The sequence below is a fragment of the Prionailurus bengalensis genome, chromosome D4 (assembly GCF_016509475.1).
Source record: "Prionailurus bengalensis isolate Pbe53 chromosome D4, Fcat_Pben_1.1_paternal_pri, whole genome shotgun sequence".
NCBI lineage: Eukaryota > Metazoa > Chordata > Mammalia > Carnivora > Felidae > Prionailurus > Prionailurus bengalensis.
The window spans coordinates 84805638-84827717 of record NC_057359.1 but is presented as its reverse complement, the minus strand read 5'-3'; the positions used below and the strand labels follow the sequence as shown (position 1 = coordinate 84827717).

Genomic DNA, 22080 nt, shown 5'->3' with positions numbered 1-22080 from the left:
AAAGTCAGGGCATGTTTGCAATTTTCTCTCTCTATTCCAACCTTATTCTGCCCATAATGTTTAGGAAATACGAATAATAGAAAAAGTCTTTTTAAAATTCTCCATGTGCCCCCCAATATCACACCAGATCCAAAACAATATAGGTAAGAATTAATTAACATATACATCTAAAGGCTTGAGACCGCTCGTTTTAAAATCTTATGTAAATTACACACACATATTTAGGTAATCACATGGAGACATTTATGATATTAGTTTATAAACAAAATTTGCAATCACTCCATGTTAGAATGTTCAGTCTCTTACGAGTAAATGAAATTCCCAATGGACAGTCTCAGAACAGTAGAACCAAATAACAAGGAAAACCTTATTAAATCCCTTCAGTTAGGCTTGTGGATATTTTAGGGAAGCCCATATTCACCAAAGACAGAAAAAGGAAAAGGAAATATCTTAATATTTCAAGATCAGGAAATCAGATAAGTCAATCAAGCACCATTAAAAGTGAAAAGGTGACATTCCTTTAACATGAAAGCCAAGGACAGCTTCAGTAAAACTCAGCACAAAGCTAGAATTGACATTAAAATTGAAGGGCTGAATTTCGTACATAAGAAAGGGTACTTTTCCCTCCATAAACTGATGAAGATTTGGATCATATGTGAAACATTCTAAATGCAAAACTTGCAAGCTCCAATAGAAATAAACCAAACAAAAAAATCAGTAATTAAAAAAGACCTTTAGAAAACAAAATAATAAAAAGGGCCAAAAGGAGGCAAAGCCCACAAAATTGGGCATGAATGAGGCATGGCAAGGAAGCCTTCAAATGGAAGCTGCATGCATAGGAACTCTGGCAACTAATCCCCATAATCTTGGGTCAATATTGACCTGTTTTACCCTAAACTTCAAGGGCTCTGGCCTAAAAATTGCCTTGTGCATTTCTCTTTAGCCATCTCCTATCAATGAACACCATTAAGCTAATACTCTCTGCTAAGTGCCTTCAAAAAAACATTTTTTTAAAAAAACTGAAGCTGCTATTTTCTGGACTAGACCACATTAAATGCAAAATGAAAACATTGGGTGTGTAAATTTCTCCTTACTGGAAGGCTGAGAAAGACTGAATGGAGAGGGGTGAATTCTTTTATGCATGTAATAGTTCAGAAAACTGATATGATGTCAACATGAATGTGTTTTACAATAAAATTGGGTGTCAGAGCCAGAATGGATTCACTGTCTCTGCAGGCCAGAGCATGGCCACTGTTGCCTAGAATTGAGTAAAGTTGTCAACTGAACTGATGTTTAGCTTCAGTAAGATGGCCTGAAAGAGAAGAGCCAGTACAAGGAAAAACTCACAGAAGCAACTTTTTGCTTTAAAAAACAGCTTATATTTCTAGCCCCATCTTAAGGAGGTCAGTTACTTTATCATCTGAAGGCAGAAGATAAATTGACACTTCATCAAAAAAAAAAAAAAAAAAAAAATATATATATATATATATATATATATATATATATATATAAATTAAAGCCTTCAAAATTAGAGCTTAGATACAATATAAGAAAATACATGCTTTCTGAATTATAAATCTCTCATAAAATCATTTCATATTTCAGATAGGGCACTGTCTTTAAATTTTGCATCTAGCTTCTTGTTAACAGTGCGTTAAAAACTTCACTGAAACACAAACGTACTCAGATCGAAATATTTCTACCCATTTAAATTGTCTCACACTAAACCGATGCCACAGTTTACTACAACATTCTTTTAAAATTAACTCCAACACCCAGAACAGTTAAGAAATCAACTTAATCTCCCTTGATTCTCTAACCAAGACAATCAATTCTGCCTACAGTAAAGGAAGCAAGCACTGCCTACCCAACAGCATTCTGAACAAAAGCTTGCTGTACTATAGGCACTGCAAGTTCAACACCAAACAATTCATACAACAGTAGAGCTATACTCCAGAGACTTCACTCTTTTCTTTCTTCTCTGTCACTGAACAAACGGAGGTAAGACAACACTCTGGGGATGAAATAGCAAAGAGGAGGAAAAGCAGAGTGGTTATAAATGTCCTGTTGCAACAGTTACGTGCATTTCTCTGGTGCCTACCACATCACAAGTCCAAGGCAAAAAAACACAGTAACTAGGGGGTGCTAGATTAACACAAACAGAAGAATAATCTACATTTCTCCTATGCCCCAGAAACAAGCATTAGCCAAGTCTGATCTTAAAAACACTGCCACAAAATATCTGAGTTTTCAACAATGAGAATACATTTAATTATGGTCACCTAATTATTCAAATGGTTTAGGATCTAAGGCTATGGGCTGAAAATTTGGATAGACTTGGGAGCAAATCCAAGCTCGACTACTAGGTGGTCTCGGTCAATTTATTAAACCTCCCTAAGTATTAGTTTCCTCACCTGAAAGAGAGGAATAATCAAACAAATCAGAGTTGATGCATGTAAAGAGCCTATCACGATCCCTAGTATATATGGTGGGTCCTAATGTTAGTACATAATAATGAAATAATTTCTCAACAATGACATACTTAGATGCTACTTGGTCAACAGAAACCAAAAAATGTGAGGCTCTATGGCAGGCGATAACAGTAACAAATTGAACAACTTAAAATCAAACAAGCAAATAATTTCCACAAAGAAGGTACCCTTTTAGGTTCAAATTGTTACCTCAACTCCCGTTACAATGTTCTTTTGTGACAATTTAATTAGAAAGAGATTCGAAAGAAAGAGTAAGGGTAAAGAAATAATCTTATAAATATAAGTCCTTGTCCTTTACCCCACACATTCACATGATATCCCCAAAAGGCTATTTAGCATATTTTAAAACTAAGTTTTTCAAATAAAAATTTTCTTGATGTAGAAAGATAGAGTACACTAACTGTTAGAAAATTATAGTCAATGTACCAATACGATCAAGGAGTTAGGGAAGAAAAATGGCCAATTCTTCAAAGGAAAGGAGAAAAATTTACTTTGAAGTTTAGCTCTCGCTAAGGGATGGAATGTGTGTTAGGGGTCACTAATAAGCCCCTAAAGCATATATAAGTAATAACATAAAAGCTAAGCAGAAAAGGCTAGAAAAAAGAAGTTAACCTATTGTTACACATTCCCTATAAGAAACAACGGCTAAAAAACCGATGTGTACGGAGAATAGCATTATTTGCATATGATTAGAAGAACATTATTAAACAATTGCATTGTTAAGTGGTCTCTAAAACAAAATGGACACACTTCCAGTGCTTTAGAAGAAAACTCCATCCTGGAAAAATTCCTTCTTTATTCCAAAGTTATTTCTATCGATCTACAGAAAAATTTTCTGGAGGACATTTTACATAGCAGCATAACATTAAACAAAGTCACAATTATTTACCTTCACTATCTTCCTTACTAGTTAAGATAAAAAGTCAAAGGACAGGTCTGTGAACACAAGAAGCATAAAAACAAACCCTCTGCCAACACCCATATTTACAAAGAGGCATCTGAATGGCCCACTGTCCAAAGTGCTCCCTGTAGCCCAGAAATGAGCATCTCAAGATTGACAGATAACAGAACGTTGTATTGGTCTCTTACAGCTTTTGCTTTACGCTAAGAAATTTAAGCCAGCAAAATACTTCTAAATGGAGTATAAATATATTAATTGTCAGGAGTTCGTTATCTCAATTCCATAAACAGGAAGGTCACTGAAAAGACAATTTTGGAATGTTTAAAAATCATATACCAACAATACCCCTTTCGCTTACCCTTTCTCCAGTCTTTCATTTCTTGTTGTCCACACAATGTATATATATACTTGGATGTTATGCTGTCATCCAAAACCAAACATATCTAAAACATCTTCCCTAACTCTCCTATCAGAGTCAGCAGGACTGATATGCTCTCTGGCTTCCAAGCTTTTAATCTCCCTGTAAATCTTTGGCTTTTCTCCCTCTGTCTGTTCATGTTAAATCTTGCTAACTTTTATTGTATAAGGAGTTACATCTGTTCATCCAACACAACTGGAGTTTACAACCTAACTACCCAGTAATCAATGCTTGCCTCTACCTTCAACCTTTCCATTTATCCTTCATTTCACTGAATCCTGTTTCTCAAGAATTATTTTCCATTTCATCCTTTGGCAAGAGAAGATAAAGAATTATATGAATAAAATTAGCATTTGTTGAGCATCTATTATATCTCAAGAACTCCTATGTGTTCTCTCATTATCCCATTCAATCTCACTGAAGTTAAAGGTGAAGTAGGTTACATGCATTAAGTGAGTGAAAGGCAAAGAGAAAGTATTTTTATTACAAGGCTATTCTTTTGTCCTTCCTCTGTCTTTTAAACCTCATTCTAATTGAATTGCAATAAAAAAGACATTAATTTATTCAATTTATAGACTTGTACAAAGTGATAGATCTTCTGAGTATATTTCTCTTTACATATTGCCTGTTGATTCTTCAAACCTATGACAATGAATAAGAGTCACTTGATTCTTACCTCAAAATTACCATTAATAGTAGTAACATACATCTATACTACACATACTGAATACCTACTATGTACAAGGCACTTGGCAATATGCCTTCATGCACGATTCCATTTAATCCTCACAACTACCCCTGAGTAACATGTTTCCATCTACGGCTATATAAGCACTCTATTTAACTCCATTTTAGAATTTAAAAGGTAGCAAGGAATGGTTATTAAGTTACTTCTTCAAGGCAACCTAGCTGGGAAGGAATGAAACTGGGACCCAAATCCAGGCCTCTACGACTCCAAAGCTCATCATCTGAACCATTCTTCTCTCATGAGAGTTAAGCTCCACAAAAAATCTCTTGTTGGCTTCCTGTTTTCTTTTACCTTTGCAAAAATTTGTCATCCCTTATATAGGACTTCGCTGGAAACTCTAACACTCTCCAAAATAAAATAAAATAAAATAAAATAAAATAAAATAACATAAAATAAAATAATAAAAAATAAAATAAAAATACATCCTCCCCACCTTCAAAATTCTACTTTGTTCTCTTCAGTCCATCAAACCTTCTTAGATTAGTACCATACGTTTCAAGTCTCGACAATACAGTACCAGACACCATTACTGGCCTTTGTTCTCTCCAAATATTTTGTGCTTTAGCACAAACAGCTAGTGTTATGCATATGTATTTTTGTCACTTGACACTAGCAGAGTCCAATTTAATCTTATGAAGAACAAAGAACATCAAGTTGTAACACTAGCAAACAACAGACTTAATTATATTTATATAGATAACTTGGTTATATACTAAGAGTGTAATTTGATAGGAGATTCTTCATATTCCTGCAATATATATCTTCCTATTACTTCCCATTTGTAACCCAAATCTTCTTGTCTACCCAAATACGTGTGGAGTTTCTGATGATACTAAGGAGCTACAAGGTGAGCACTACAAATTTAGAGGTGGTTTGTAGCTTAGTGTTGCGATTGTTCATATGGATTGCAAAAGTTTCTTTAACGCTGTGAGAACAAGAACCAATTGCTTGGAAGAGAAAAGGAAGAGAAAAGAAAGAAAGGATGGTAAGTCTTTTTTCTCAGAGTGCCAAATACATGGCATTGGCTCTGCTATTAACATGTTTCCATCTACGGCTTCAACAGGACAACGCCAACCAAGGATTCATCTTTTAGGCTACCTTTTGGGAAAACCAACCAACATTGTGAACGTTCTTGAGACCACTATTTGGAAAAAGAAACTGCAGAATAGATCAAAATAGCTCTTTATCAACCTTAATTATACCATCTAGACTCCTTTTGAAGCATATTTTCTTTTTAACATTTTTAATGTAAGGTCACATTGTTCAAAATGCAAAAAGTACAAAATTTTTAAGTTGTTTTCCTATTCCTGAATGCAAACCCCTTGTTCTCCTCCAGAGGCAAATGTCATATGTTTCTTCTGTGTGCCTGGAGATAGATAGATAGATAGATAGATAGATAGATAGATAGATAGATAGATATACACGCACACAAAATAAGTACGTATTTCTGTTACTTTTCCTTTATTAGATATAGATATATTTAATACATATACACACCGTTCTGTACCTTAATTTTTTTATTTGACATATCTTAGAAACTGGTCTTATATTAGTGCATAATGAATACATCAAGAGCTTCATCATTCTATTTTATGGGTTACAGTATTACACTGAATGGGAGTAACATAATTTATTTAACTAGTCTCCTACTAATGAACATTTAAATTGTTTCCAAGCTTATACTATTTTAACAAATGCTAGACTTATCTTTGAAAACATACAAGATTTCTTACATACAAATATATATGGAGGCTAACTTCCAAGAATCGCAATTACTGGGTCAAAAGATTATGTACTCTTAAACTTCTGCTAGATATTGCCAAATTGCCCTCCAAAGAAGGTTATATCAATTTGCATTTACACCAAGCAATTTTAAAAGTGCCTCTCTACACACCCGTCTCCATCACACTTTTAGCATACTTTTTATTTTATTTTTTTTTTAATTTTTTTTTCAACGTTTTTTATTTATTTTTGGGACAGAGAGAGACAGAGCATGAACGGGCGAGGGGCAGAGAGAGAGGGAGACACAGAATCGGAAACAGGCTCCAGGCTCCGAGCCATCAGCCCAGAGCCCGACGCGGGGCTCGAACTCACGGACCGCGAGATCGTGACCTGGCTGAAGTCGGACGCTTAACCGACTGCGCCACTCAGGCACCCCTTTTTTTTTTTTTTTTTTTTTAATTTTTTTTTTTTTTAGCATATTTTTTAATCTCTGCCAATCTGCTAGACGAAAAATGGTAGCTTGGTGCAGTTTCACCATGTTTTGACTCTTGAAAGTCAGTGGAAAACAGTGATCAAGAAGGTGGGTTCTGGGATTCTGCCGCCCAGCTGGCTCTGCATTCACTGCGCAACCACGGACAGCTAATTTAACTTCTGAGCCTCCACTTCCTCATAAGTCAAATGGGGATAATACTTCAATTTCAAATGTTCTTGTGAAAATTATATGAGTTAATACATACAAGGTGCTTGGAACTGTGTGTTTGGCACATAATAATGCTTGATAAGTGGTTATTTCTTTTTCTAATTTTGAATGAGGATAGGCAATTTTATTTGCATGTTTAAAGAGTTACTGGGGGCACCTCGGTGGCTCAGTTGGTTAAGCGTCTGACCTCGGCTCAGGGTCATGATCTCAGGGTTTGTGGGTTCGAGCCCTGTGTAGGGCTCTGTGCTGGCAGCTTGGAACCTGGAGCCTGCTTCAGATTCTTTGTTTCCCTATCTCTCTGCCCCTCCCCTGCTAACACACTCTCTCTCTCTCTCTCTCTCTCTCTCTCTCTCTCAAAACATAAGCATTAAAAAAAAAAAAAAGAGTTGTTGTATTGGAGTGCCTGCTGGTTCAGTCGGTAAAGCATGCGACTCTTGATCTCAGGGTTGTGAGCTCAAGCCCTATGTTGGGCATAGATATTACTTAATTAAAAAAAAAAAAAGTGATTCGTATTGACTTTTCTGTTTATTGTCTTTGCATATATTTTATCTACATTTTATTGGATTAGAATCCAAAATATGCAGAACTGTTATCAATCAGTAAGAAAAGCCAAACTAATAAAAAAGCAGGCAAAGGATATAAATAGATCACAAAAAGGTAAAAACAAGTGGTCCGTTATAAGTCTTAGCCAGTATCACATGAGTATTATCACTTTAAAAACTTGTGAAAAGATGGGGCTCCTGGGTGGCTCAGTCCATTAAGCTGCCGACTCTTGATTTCAGCTCAAGTCGTGATCTCACAGTTCGTGAGTTCGAGCTCCACGTTGGGTCCCCCCACCCACCCACTGTCAGCGAAGAGCCTGCTTGGGATTCTCTGCCTCTCTCTCTGCCCCTACCCACTCACTCTCTCTCTCAAAATAAATAAAATAAACATTAAAAAATAAATCTGTGAAAGGTGACACTTAATGGAGTTTATGCATCCCTTGTTCCCTCTCCAGTTATATTTCTGAGTCTTGGTTCACATATTTTCTTCTGTCATGGAAACTTTCCCAGACTACTCTTTCTGAAGTCTCATCCTACAATAATTCATAACATTTATCACGCTCTTAAATTATTCTATTTATTGACTTATTTATTAGCTGTCTGTCTGCACTTAATTGTATGGTCTTTGAAGGCTGCACACTTGTCAGCCACGTTCACTGCTGTATTCCTAGTACCGAGAAGAATCTCTGGGTCAGAGAAAGCAAGCAGAATGTATCTGACTGATAACACTATTAAAAGTGAAACTAAAATTGGAACCTCATGCAGTGCAGATGGGAATACAAAAGGGTGCAGCCATTTTGGAAAAAAGTCTGGCAGCTCCTCTAAGGTTGAACAGAGAGTCACCACGTGATGCAGTAATTCCACTCCACGGTATACACCCAAGAACAATGGCAGTGTATGACCACACAAAAACTTGCACACAATGTTCACAGCAGCATTATTCATAATCGCCGAAAAACTAAAACAACCCAAATATCCATCAACTGATAAATGGATAAATAAATAAAATATCCATTCAATGGACATTTATTCTGCAATAAAAAGAAATGAAATGTTGATACATGCTACAATATGGAAGAACTTTGAAAACAGAATGCTAAGCCAATCATAAAAGACCCTATATTGTATGACTCCACTGATTTAAAAGGTCAAAAATAGGGGCGTCTGGATGGCTCAGTTGGTTAGGTCACCGACTTCGGCTCAGGTCATGATGTCACAGTCTTTGAGTTCGAGCCCCGCGTCAGGCTCTGTGCTCAGCCCTCAGAGCCTGGAGCCTGCTTCCGATTCTGTGTCTCCCTCTCCCTGCCCCTTCCCTGCTTGCTCTCTCTCTGTGTCTCTCTCTCTCTCAAAAATAATAAACATTAAAAATAATAATAATAAAAATAAAATAAAATGTCAAGAATAGGGGCACCTGGGTAGCTCAGTCAGTTAAGCATGTGGCTCTTGGTTTCGCCTCGAGTCATGATCTCGTGGTTCCAGAAATCAAGCCCCACATCGGGCTCTGCACTGACAGCACAGAGCCTGCTTGGGATTCTCTCTCTCTCTGCCCGTCCTGTTTGCAAACTCTCTCTCAAAATAAATAACTTAAAAAAAATTATTAAAAAAAAATAAAATGTCAAGAATAGGCAAAACTATAGAGACAGAAAGTAGAGTAGTGGTTGCCTAGGCTGGGGGTGGGGAGGATTAGGAGGAAATGGGTACGAGCCTTTGTCTGCGAGGTGATGAAAATGTTCTAAAATTGATTGTTGTGATGGTTGAAAAATTCAGTGAAAATGCTACAAAAAAAAAAAGAAAAGAAAAGAATTGTCCACTTTGAGTGAACTGTATGACATATGAATTCTATTTCAAAAGAGCTGTTATTTTTAAAAAGTTAAACTGAACAAAAGATAAACTGCATTCTGATTCTTAACACCCAAGGAATGGAGACATCAGTACCATTTTGCTGGAAATGATAGGTGAAAAGGGGACCAAAAGAATGGGGGGAGGAAGGGAAGAAAAAAAATTTCTTTTTAAAGTGCTAAAATCATTCTAGTGCCTAAAAAGATTATCTGTTCCTAGACAGCCCAATTTTTCTTTTCTTCTCTAAAAACAGAATTTGATCTAGAACTGGAAAGCATTTCCCCTATTTTCTTTTGTCCAAAGCTCTCCTTACAAACCTCATCTGCAGCAAACGTGAACCCAGTTCTCTACAAACCACGACTCTGTGGGCCTAACAGTGCTTCTTGACAAAATGTTAAGACAGGGGAGGACATCAGGAAAAGTGAGTTTCACTTGTGAGTTACAACACTGATAAGGAGCTCAGTGGGTAGAACAGCATTCTATTATGCAACACCATTCTGGCACTTTCCTAAGAATTTGGAAGCCACATATATTTTATGGTAGCACATGCTCTACTTCCTTCATCTTTAATAAAGAACCAAAGATAAGACACCATTTAAGTATCTTTCTCAACCTTTTAAGCTAGTGTTTTTCAAAAACGTTCAGAATCTTTGCAGATATCCCACAATCAGTGCAAATGTCTTAAGAGAATTAACCTGAGTTTACACAAAGTTGATTTGTGTTTTTTGCCCCAAACCAAAACCTTTTGGTTTAAATAACTCTGCAAGCTACCTTTGAGAGCCATGTTACACAAAGTTTCTAGAAAGTTAAGTATAGTGTAAATAGGAAAGGCACAGGCTCTGGAGCCAGATACAGATACATTTGAATCCAGAACCTTCACTTATTAGCCATGCAACCTTAAAATTGCTTAATTTTGCTAATCCTCAATTTTCTGATCTATAAAATTAAGATAATACAAATTCATCGTGCTATCATGAGGATTCAGCAATAAAATGTAGTGTTTTTTTCATTGCCAGCACATTCTTGGTATATTGCAGGAACTTACTAGAGTAAATACTGATTTCTTCTCCCTATTCGCTCTTCTTCCTAATCATACCTCGATAATTTGCACCCAAGGATAAAGCTCAAAAGAAACTCTTCTTAAACCAAGTTGCATACAACAGCATCACAGAGCAGTGTCATACAGTGGTTAAGATTACACAGACCCTGAAATGAGAACACAACAGTGTACATATTTTTTAAAATCTCACCAAATTTCACCATCAGAACAAGAGAGAGCACTCAGGAAGAAGACATCTTCTACAAAAGTAGGTTTAAAGGAATCCCCCTAAATCCTAGAATACAGACAGGTATGGCCAAAAAACATCCAATAGCAGCAAGTGGTGATGACAACAATTAGTATAAAAGGGGCTGTAGACATGGAACCCAGACCTCATCAACAAAAAATCACTCCGGAGAGAAAGGGACCAATGTTATGTGGGATCCCAGACAAACGAAGCTGAAACCAACTACTAACGCTGGAAGGAGTCCATACAGGCTCCAAGTCATGGGACAGAACCATCTTAAAAACCTAAGACTAATGTAATAAATGATGTAACAGCCTATCGGTCTGACCTCAAAACAGCGGGGGATGCCTGGCTGGCAGTGGGTAGAACATGTGATTCCTGATCTCCAGGTCATGAATTCAAGCCCCACGTTGGATGTAGAAATTACTTTAAAAAAAAAAAAAACAAAAAAAAAACTCACACACACACACACACACACACACACACACACACACACACAGTGGTCTGTGTGTACATCCTAGGGAGATATAATGAGGGGAACTTCCCCCCCCCTGAAAAGTCCAAGGAAGACTTTAACTTCATTCAATAGTCCATTGTTATTTTGAAACCGTTATAAACATAACATAAGACACAGAAAATAAGTAATTATGTTACTTTGGCTAGGAATCCAATTTTTAGAATAAAGGAGATACAAGTGTAAGACCAAAGAAGTTAGGTAAAAAAAGCCCCTATAATCTTAAATTTGAATTAGAATTATCAGTGTGAACTCATGTCTTTTCCCTTCCTTTTTCCTAAAAGCAAACAATTCAATTTCTATATGTACCCGTACTGTGGTAATTGTATATCATTTCTCAATAAAAAGAACGATGACTCTGGAGAAATGACAGATACCAGGTCTAATGCAAAGAATATTCAAGATGAGCCTGGCATATTTTGTTGCACCAGAAAGTAGAAAGCTATGAAAGCTAATAATGGAGTCTTGTCAAAAGGACATACAAGCCATCTAGAAAGGGCTTCCACTGGATAAATGTGGGACAATTTCAGCATCAAAAAGTATAATGCCCATGGCAGCTACATTTGTGGTAAGCACAGCAAAATGGATAAACTTGTTGAATCACTATGTTGCACACTTGAAACTAATGTGAACGTCTCAATACTTCAATTAAAAAAAGTACAGTGCCTGCAACTGATTAAAACACACTGAGATACTTAAAGCCAAGACTTCATAATAACTACTAAAACATAAAAAGAGGGAAAACAGAAGAAAGAATGAAAGAAATACACCAAAAAACTTACATACCACTGGAAGATACTAAGGCACTACCTCATTACTCTGGAAATAGATAATCAAAGAGAAAGAAGTCAGCATTTTATACTGTCTTTCTGGTATGAATTATATTTCAGGATAACCAAATAGCCTTAGTGGAGCAAATAAAGCTCTTTTAAAGAATTCTGGCTAATAAATGAAGAAAGAATAAAATAATTGGAAATTACCATTCTCAACCCCTAAGAAATTCAGTAATTCAAGCACTGATCATCCATGCATGGTGAAACCATTAGAAGATGAATAAGGAACTTTACAGTGAAAGGATCAGGCCAGCACTATGGAATCCACTGATCAATCTTAGTATTACAAAAAGTAAGACAACCAAACTTTATGACTGATGTGATACAATATGAGTCTAATCAAGCTTTTAGATCTATTCATGGAATAGAGACATAAATTAATGCCACAAGGAAGTAATCAGCGAACTCCAGAACGTGAGGTATTCTACAAGAGTAACCACTCTGGTTTCTTTAACAAGTCAACGGTATATGGAAAAGAACGGTGGTGGGGGCGTCCATCTGTTCTAATTTATTTTTTTAATATTTATTTATTTTGAGAGAGAGAGAGAGAGAGAGAGAGAGAGAGAGAAAGCGCAAGCAGGGGAAGGGGCAGAGAGAAAGGGGAGAGAGCAATCCCTCTCTGACAGCGCAGAGCCCCACATGAGGCTCGAACCCATGAACCACAAGATCATGACCTGGGCAGAAATCAAGGGTCCAACACTTCATCGAATGAACCACCCGGGGGACCCTATCTGTTCTAATTTAAAAGATAGCTAATATCATAACAATCAAATATAGTAAATGGACATTTTTACATGCTGATCCAAACAATCCAACTGTAAAAAGACTTATGTTAGACAATCAGGAAATCAGAATAGATATTAGAGGGTATTTAGAAAGTCTTGTTAATTGAAGACCTCTTGTTAATTTTGTGAGGTGTGATAGTGCCACTGTAGTTTACGTAAGGAAGAAAATACCTTCTTTAAGAGAGAATTTAAGTATTTAGAGATGAAATACCATGGTGTCTGGAATTTGCTTTAAGATATTCTAGCAGGGAAAAAGTTGTTGGGAGGAAATATGAAACAAATATAAAATACTGACGGTGGTTACGTCTGGTTGATGGTTATATTAAGGTTCACTGTACTCTCTCCTGTATGCTTGGAAATTTTTATAATAAAAAGTAAAACATGTAAAACAATGGATAAAAAAACCCAAAAATAAAACAACAACAAAAAGAACGGTATGAGCTCTAGAATCAGGCTGCTAAGGGACTGAATCCTAGTTCTATCGTTTATTAATTGTATGAATTTGGGTAAATCACTTAATTTCATTAAACATGGCTCTCCTTCCATCAAATGGGGGACATAGAACCTTATTTATTAAGTGTGAATAAGATAATCCATATAAAGTACACAGAATGTTTCTAGTACATTTTAAAAAGCCCAGTAAATGTCAGCAATGGTTATGATTATGATTAGTATTATTGCAGAGTATATGTTAGCAAAGTATCCTGAATAGTTCTCTATATAAAGGGCCAATGTTTATTTTTGTCAAAATTTGTGTTTCTTTTTCAAAAGCACAGATAAGGGATGGGTTAAATAGGTAATGGAGATTAAGGTACATACATGTTGTGATGAGCACTGGGTGTTGTATCTTAAGTGTTGAATCACTAAATTGTACGCCTGAAATTAGTATTACACTCCATGTTAACTAACTGGAATTTAAATAAAAACTAAAACAACAACAACAACAACACAAAAGCACAAATATACAATTTCGAACATCTATAAATAACTACTTCTCCTTTTCTATTATTCAGCTTTTTGAAAATTAATAAAAACATTTTTATTACCAATATAATGGCAAAGATCAACTGTTTCAAATTTTATACTATTCTTCAGTTAAATTTAAGTGACACGGTGTCATCAGTATTTAATCTATAATTCATGGTTCTACTTTTAAATTTAAGCTTTTTCAAAACAATACTTAGAAGATATTTAGCTAATAGCAAATCTAAGAAACATACAAAGCCACCTTTTTTTCAACTCATCAACTAAAAAAGAGAAATATTTTCCTTGTTTCTAAACAAATAAAATCGGTTTGGTGCTCTTAATACATGTGCTTTAACATAATACAAAAAATCCCTTTTGTAAATAAAAAATTACACTGAAGTCTACAGAGCTGAGGCAACTGATAAATTTTTCCTTTCACTTTTAATCAGGCTTCCTGTTGTAAGAGCTCAGCAGACAGTGACGCGAGACACTGCCTCCCAACTTCGGTTCACCTTTGCAGTTCCACAAGGGACACCATGTCAAGATTGTTCAGCTTTTTTGATGAGTGCTGCGTGGGTAACTAATGTGTAAATGCAGATACGTATAGAAAGCAGTTTTGACAGTGATGTATTGCAACTGGTTCCAGATGTCGGTAAGGGATGCTTGGCCAGGCATTTGGGGCTCCACTGCCACAGAGCAGTGCTGGGACCAAGCTAATCTTCAAAAGACCATGGCACTTTCATTCTACAATTAGAATCTTCTTTTCTTTAAAAAAAAATTTTTTTTAATGTTTATTTATTTTTGAGAGAGAAAAAGAGCAGGAGCAGGGAAGGGGCAGAGAGAGAGGGAGGGAGTCACAGAATCAGAAGCAGGCTCCAGGCTCTGAGCTGTCAGCACAGAGCCCAATGCAGGGCTCGAACTCACAAACCATGAGATGATGACTTGAGCCGAAGTAGGTCGCTTAACCGACTGAGCCACCCAGGCGCCCCTACGACTAGAATCTTCTTAAAACAATAACTTTGCTTCTGTTCTTTCAGGAAAATGCTAAATATTTGTACTTGGTTGCTTTTTTTTTTTTTTTAATTTAAGGAAAGGGACATTGAGATATTGAGTTTCCTAACAGTTTGGCTGAAAGGAAGACTGCAAAGCAAGTTGCTGAGATACTCGAAATTAAGCACATACTCATGTCACATAATGAGAATGTAAACTAAATTGCACCAAAATTTGAATATGTACAGAAGTTTAACCCCTGATTAGCAAAGTAAACATTGAGATTACTCATTACTGATATCAGAATTCCTGAAAGATTATCAACATGAACATGGTACGTATATCACAATAATTGGAAATCATATCAAGTTTATCTCTCTTTTTGCCATCTGTAAACTTGACAAGAGTGTATTAGCTAAAGAAAATGTCCTGCAGTTGCCATGACTTTAAGAACCAAACGAAAGATTTTTTAATAATGCATTTCCACAACAAAATCCTAGAAAAGAAGGACTGACAAGCGGCATGTGAATAAATGAAATTTCTGGTCTACTGGCTAATGAAGTGCAATAAGATGTATACAAAAATTCCAAAACAGAAATACATTATTACAATCACGCAACAAACAGCCTTTAACCTTTAAAATTGATAAAGTTGCACTTTCTTCATGAAAAATGTTGTAGCACCGCTCCAACATAAGCATTTGGTCTAATGGGAATTTTTTCAAACAACCTGTCTGTCTCCCTCTTCTTTCAATACCAAACTCCCAGCTCCAATCAAAAACGCTCTCGGGGGATTACCTACAGCTACATTCTCTCCATGTGGTTTTGCTATAAGGCATTTTCTCATTGATCAAGGGAACTGCAGAAAGCATGCATTCTGTTTATCCTAGAACAAAGAAGGTGGACTTATATATACTGATTTTCAGTATCAAATCAAAGGTTTTGAAATACTTTTAATAGAAATAAGGGCAAACAAATCTGTCAGAATGATGTTTAGAACTCTATGCTCCTTTTGATTTCCTAATAAATTGAATAAATTAGACATTCTGAATACATTACAAAACTTTTAATATGTCAGAGAACCTTGTGGTCAATAACTTTCTATTATAAATAAATTGTTTAACTAGAGCCTGAAGCTGCTATGTTTGGTCTGATATAACTTGATATGCTCATTGAAAGGTCAAGAGTAGTTTTAAAAACTGACCAATCTTATTTTTCCAGATGGATCATCAAATTTATTTCTAGCCTTGCATTTAAATGATCAACCAGTAAAATTTTATTACAGGCTTAGAATACATTAAAAAATGGTGCCAGATAGCAGAAGAGCTGTAAAGTATTTATTCCCATCTCCCCTTTTGTAGGGTTCTGTTATGACAAATCTTTATTGTGACATGCATATCAACACGCCACACCTTAAAACAACCTGAATTTTGGTCCAATCCTAAATATGCTGGTTTTGATTCCTAATAAATTATGTTCAACAAATAAAAATACAGTTGGAGCATTTCTACATAAATCATTAATTACTCTGAAATATGGAACACTTGTCTAGGCCGTACAGTTACATATATCAGATCTGGCAAGTCAAAACAAAATTATTGCCTAGTAAATATATGGATACAAGTACATTTAACTAAATGAGTTTTGTGTTTATCTTGTCAGTTTACTAATAACTTAAGTCCTCTGGACAACAAATCAGAGCGTCCAAAAAAACCAAAATACCAATTACTATATCCAGCAAAAGTCCAAACTTCAAAGTTGCTGATACCTATATCCAATACATAAAGATATAGATGACTGAGGTCCTAAATGAATTTAGTTTCTGATTCTGAAAAATAAGTGCATAATTCCAGAGCAAAGGTATGTGCCAAATAGTTTTATTCCTGGTGGCAACATAAACTGGTATAAATACTTTGCCGAGCAATTTAGCAACGGCAAGTAATATCGAATACTCTATAATCCCAACATTGCCATTTTCAGGTATATAACACAGAGAAGAAGTATTTGTATGTGAACAAGAACATGTGTGCAAGCATACTTATAATAGCAAAACTTTGGAAACAATTTAAGCATCCATCAACAATGAAATGTATATGAAGTTTATATGCACAATGGAATATTACAAAGCAGTTACAATGAATAAAATCGATTCATAGGTCATCAAACTGCATACACTCAAAAAATAGTGAGAAAAAAACCAAGATATAAAATATATACATTACATAGACTCAATGTACACTGAATACACATATGTACTGTATATAATTTATATCAACGCTAAAATACTATGTATTATTTATGAACACACACATATAGTAGTACATTTTTTAAAAATGCAAATGGGAAGCATATATACCAACTGTAAGATAATCACTACTTTTGTGTAAGTAGGAAAGTTAGTGGGCTGAAAGTATGGGAAATCTTCAGCCATATGTAACTGGGTTTAGTTTTTAATAAACATTTAAAACAGATATGACAAAATGCTAACATTTATTAAATTTAGCAGAAGGGAATATAGAGAGCTGTGTGGCTGAAATATTTCATAACTAAAAATTAAAATATAAAAATTGCATATATCCTACATAAACATTTACTTCAGAATTTCTACCAATACCTCATTCAAATGCATTCATTTATACACTGCATAATTTTGTTAGGTTAAAAATTATGCCCATAATTGAAGGACAGAGCAATCTATTCTTCCCAATAAGGTCCTCACACAATAAGTTGAACTGTCTAAATACTTAGCACTGATATTACCATTATTATGTGTTTGTAGCATTCATAATCATAGATATATTTTCAAAGGAAAGATTCCCCTAATCACCAATGACCCTACATTAATCAGTGAATACTCCAGACAAGCTAGAGTCACCAAGCACTTATGATATCTGATTTTCAATCCTGTCTCAAATTTCACATAAAAACATTTTGAGAAAAGAGGAAGGTTATTCCTATCATTCATGACAAATAATCAAGATATGAGAACAGTAAATAAATTATTTGGATTTCAAGTAAGGAAGTTCTTTTCTTTTCTTTTCTTTTCTTTTTTCTTTCTTATAAAGAATCCTACATATGAAAGATTTGAGCCAGGAAATTTTGAAGTAGGTAAAAATCATTCCCAGAATTTGCTAAGACTGTGGTGAATAAAGGAATTTAGCAGGCTAGAATCTCTGCACTATATTCAACTTTAGCAGTTTATCCTCAGAATTAAATGTTTTAACTTTTGGAATTAGTTAAATATTAATGTCATTCCCTTCCTCATTTAAAGATACTATGCTAGAACTGAACTGGTTGAAACTGCCATCACAGTTAACATTAGAAAGTTTGTCTCCCGATGCAAAATTCAATAGATACACAGGATAGTCTAGCAAAGCTCTCAAGTTAGATTCTAAAATAAGGTAAGCTAACTAGTTTAACTTGGTAATATCACAATCATGGATGGATCCTCTAATGCTAAAACTGAGAGCAAAAAAGACAAAGAAAAATGGATAGTTGATAGCAGTACAGCCTATCAGAAGGAAATAGTTATGTTTATTTGTAAAATGAGAACACTTAATTACATCGGTGGTTTTCAAGGTGTGGCCCAGGTACCCCTGGGGCTCCTGAGAGGTCTGAAAGGTCGAAACTATTTTCATAATGTTATAAAGATGTTGTTTCCGTTTATATTCTCACTTGCCCATGAGTATACGATGAAGTTTACAAGGGGCTACATGTAGTGTATAAGATTACAATGACCTGAACACAGAGCAGATAGGAGAACCCTGCTGTGGAAGTCAGACATTAAGAGATTTGCAAAAAAAATAGCATTCATCTTTCTGTGTTCTTTTGGAAACTAGGAGTTGCTTTGTATCTTTAAAATGTTATTTAGGTCAAAATACAATCAGTTTACTATCATTATGTTACAATAAAGTAATACATTTTTAGAGATTTCTAATATGGTAAATATGGATAGGTATAATCCGCATAAGCAAAAGATCTCCACAGCTCTCAATAATTCTGTGTAGAATGGAAAGGCGTCCTGAAAACATAAAGTTTGAGAACCAGTGACCTAAATCACAGAGTTGATATGAGGATTAAAGGAATTAATGCATATGTAAAGCATTTTTCACAAGGCATGGCAAGTAGTAAGTTCTCAATAAATGGTAGCAAGCACTGTCCGTCACGTTACAACAGCTGGAGCTACGGAAAGAAATGCTGAGACCATGGATTCTTGGGAATCTAATGGTCTCCCTTTCCCTTAGTAAGCACAAAGTATTAAAAAGTAAAAATAAAAATAAAAATCTTCAGTCAGATTTAATTCATCATATAGAGTCTAATTTAATTCTACTATAATAGGTCTACGTATTATCTTTCTAGACCTTGTAAATTTCCTTATAAACAAGGTCTGGTTCACTAGACTTAAGATATGCCTTAGAGACTACCAGAGAGTTCTCTTTTCTTTTGAGCCACTAGGAGAAAAGCAACAAGAAGCCTAAGTGTCCTGTGCCAAGCACAAATTAATTAGGATATTTCATTCTCATGAAATTAAAGGCATATCCTTCCTTGCAAACACCAGATCAATACAGGAACGTGGGATAACAGAAATGGAGGGCCCTGGAGGAAGCTTTTGTTCAAGATCCCTGACTACAGGCATATCTAACACATCTCCAAAACACACCAATAGATACAGAGACTCACAAACTGAGCAGTTATTTTTCAAACTAGTGGTCAAGTAGCTCCTCCAAAAGCCAACCAAAATCTTTACTGCTTTCATTTTAATGTCACTTGCTTATGTTTATCTTTTATTTAATGAAGATAAAATTAAATATAAATTACAAAAGAAAAACAATAGTAGTAATAGTAAATATACATTTTAAAGAAATAATAATATACAGAAAACAAATACTTGGCATTGATCTTATAAAAACCTTCAACCTTTTTTAGCCTTCTTTTCTCTAATTGTAACACCATCCAAATCTCTTAACATTTACCCACTGGACCTATATTTCATTCTCTTAACCATTCTTTTCTACTTCTAAACTCCAAAATAAAAATGTACTGGATCCTTTTTAAGTACATTTATTTACTTTTAAGAGAGACAGAGACAGTGTGAGCAAGGAAGGGGCAGAGAGAGAGGGAGAGAGAGAATCCCAAGCAGGCTCCACACAGCCCAACATGGGGCTTGATCCCACGAACTGTGAAATCATGACCTGAGCTGAAACCAAAGTGTCAGACCCTTAACTGACTGGATGCTTTTGAATTTTTCTTAAAAAAGATAAAAACAAAGGTAGACTGATCCAAAACCACTACCACAGAAGTTCTGAAGCACTAATCAACTATTTAGTCTTCTAAAACTGTCTTAGGAACCATGTGAAATATAAAATTGTCCCCAAACCTAACACAGAAAACACTCTTTAAAACTATCACTAAAAAAAATACAATCTCTCCCCTTAAAAAGAGCTGTGTTAATATTATATAGGCTCAGTTCAGTCATTTTAAAACTATCTTTACAACTTAAAATCAACATTAAGATAAAAGCAATGAACAGTGTAATACATAGAGGTACATAAAATCCATTTTCTGAGTAACACAGACAAGTGAATAAAAGTAAATACAGAGAGTCATGATGACTTTTTAAATAATGTATGTATTTTCACATACTACAGTGACTGGGGTAAATTTGAAAATGTTAGCAATCAGCAGCAACAATAAGCATTTGCAGAGGGAACCAGGGAATGTTCACTTACCCCTTTCCCACAACTGTATTTCTGAGTTTCGAATATCATAGTGGCTGCAATATTGCTGTAATACGAACCTTCATATACAAGATCCATACTTGCTAAATGGGTTTGCCCATAGGCACTGAGACCTAGTGCATGGTAACAGTTACTAACAAAGAAAAACTCACATTTTATTAGCTAGTTAACAAAAAATAAAAACTCACAAATGTATGTAAATTATACACCAATATACAAAGTATACCCAAATAATACAACTACTGATACAGATTATCTATAAAATCCCCAAATTCAGCTATTCATTAATGTGTATTTCATAAGTATGAAGTACCAAATTAAGGTTGAGGATGTCACAAGTATCGTGTGGAGCTGTACATAATAATCTAATACAATCAACTACAACACTGAGATGATACCGTATGTGAATGTACGGGAAAACATTAATGAAATATATGCATTTATTAGGTTATACAGCCTTTCTTCTACTATGGTCAAATTACAGTCCAAATCAAAATCAAACATGTCTTCCATTTATTTATAAATGTTTATTTTATTTATTTTGAGAGAGTGACAGCAAGCGAGCAGGGAAGGGGTAGAGAGAGCGGGGGGCGGGGGGGGGAGAGAGAGAATTCCAAGCAGGCTCAATGCAGAGCCTGATAAAGGGCTAGAACTCAACAACCATGAGTCCAGGACCTGAACCAAAATCAAGTTGGATTTAAAAAAATTTTTAACATTTATTCATTTTTGAGAGATAGAGAGGGAGCAGGAGAGGGGCAGAGAGAGAGGGAGATACAGAATCCACACCAGCTCCAGGCTCTGAACTGTCAGCACAGAGCCTGATGAAAGGCTCAAACCCATGAACCATGAGATCATGACCTGAGCTGAAGTCAGACATTCAACCAACTGAGCCACCCAGGCACCCCAAGAATCAGATTTGTAGCCAACTGAGCCATTCAGGTGCCCCAAAATCAAACAGTTTCCTTTTAAAAACTTTTCTGAACTGAAAACTTTTGTTTATAAAAATAATGTCACCTGTTAAATCTGCTCAGGAAAACATCGTTTCAACACAAAGAAATACATACTTTTTAGAATTTCAAACAGGGTGCTATCACCTTCAGTAAAACTATTATTATTTACAAAGAAAAACCACATTTAAGTAAGAAACATTTTTAAACTCTAGAGAAGAACACCTCCCCCCCCAAAAAAAAGAGTACCTCCTTTAAAAATAATTTAAGTGATTAGTACAGAATTTCCCCAGATCTTCTGTACAATAAACCTAAAGGAAAAACACTGTTAAGGTTACCTGTAAGAGCACTACTAACCGGACAATAGGATAAAGTTCTTTTTTTTTTTTTAATTTAAAAAAAACTTTTTTTTAACGTTTATTCATTCTTGAGAGACAGGGCATGAGCGGAGGTGGGGCAGAGAGAGAGGAAGACACAGCATCTGAAGCAGCCTCCAGGCTCTAAGCTGTCAGCACAGAGCCCGACGTGGGGCTCTAACCACAAACTGTAAGATCATGACCCGAGCCGAAGTCGGATGCTCAACCGACTGAGCCACCCAGGCGCCCCCAAAATTCATTTTTTTAAAGCCACACAGTGTACATGCTGAAGTTTAAAATATTT

The 22080-nt window shown here is 35.4% G+C and overlaps 1 protein-coding gene across 3 annotated transcripts in view; it reads right to left on the bottom strand.

Annotated features, from left to right (window-relative positions):
• The window catches only part of PBX3 (PBX homeobox 3), a 221409-nt gene that overhangs the window by 128754 nt on the left and 70575 nt on the right, over positions 1 to 22080 (bottom strand). The window lies entirely within an intron of this gene.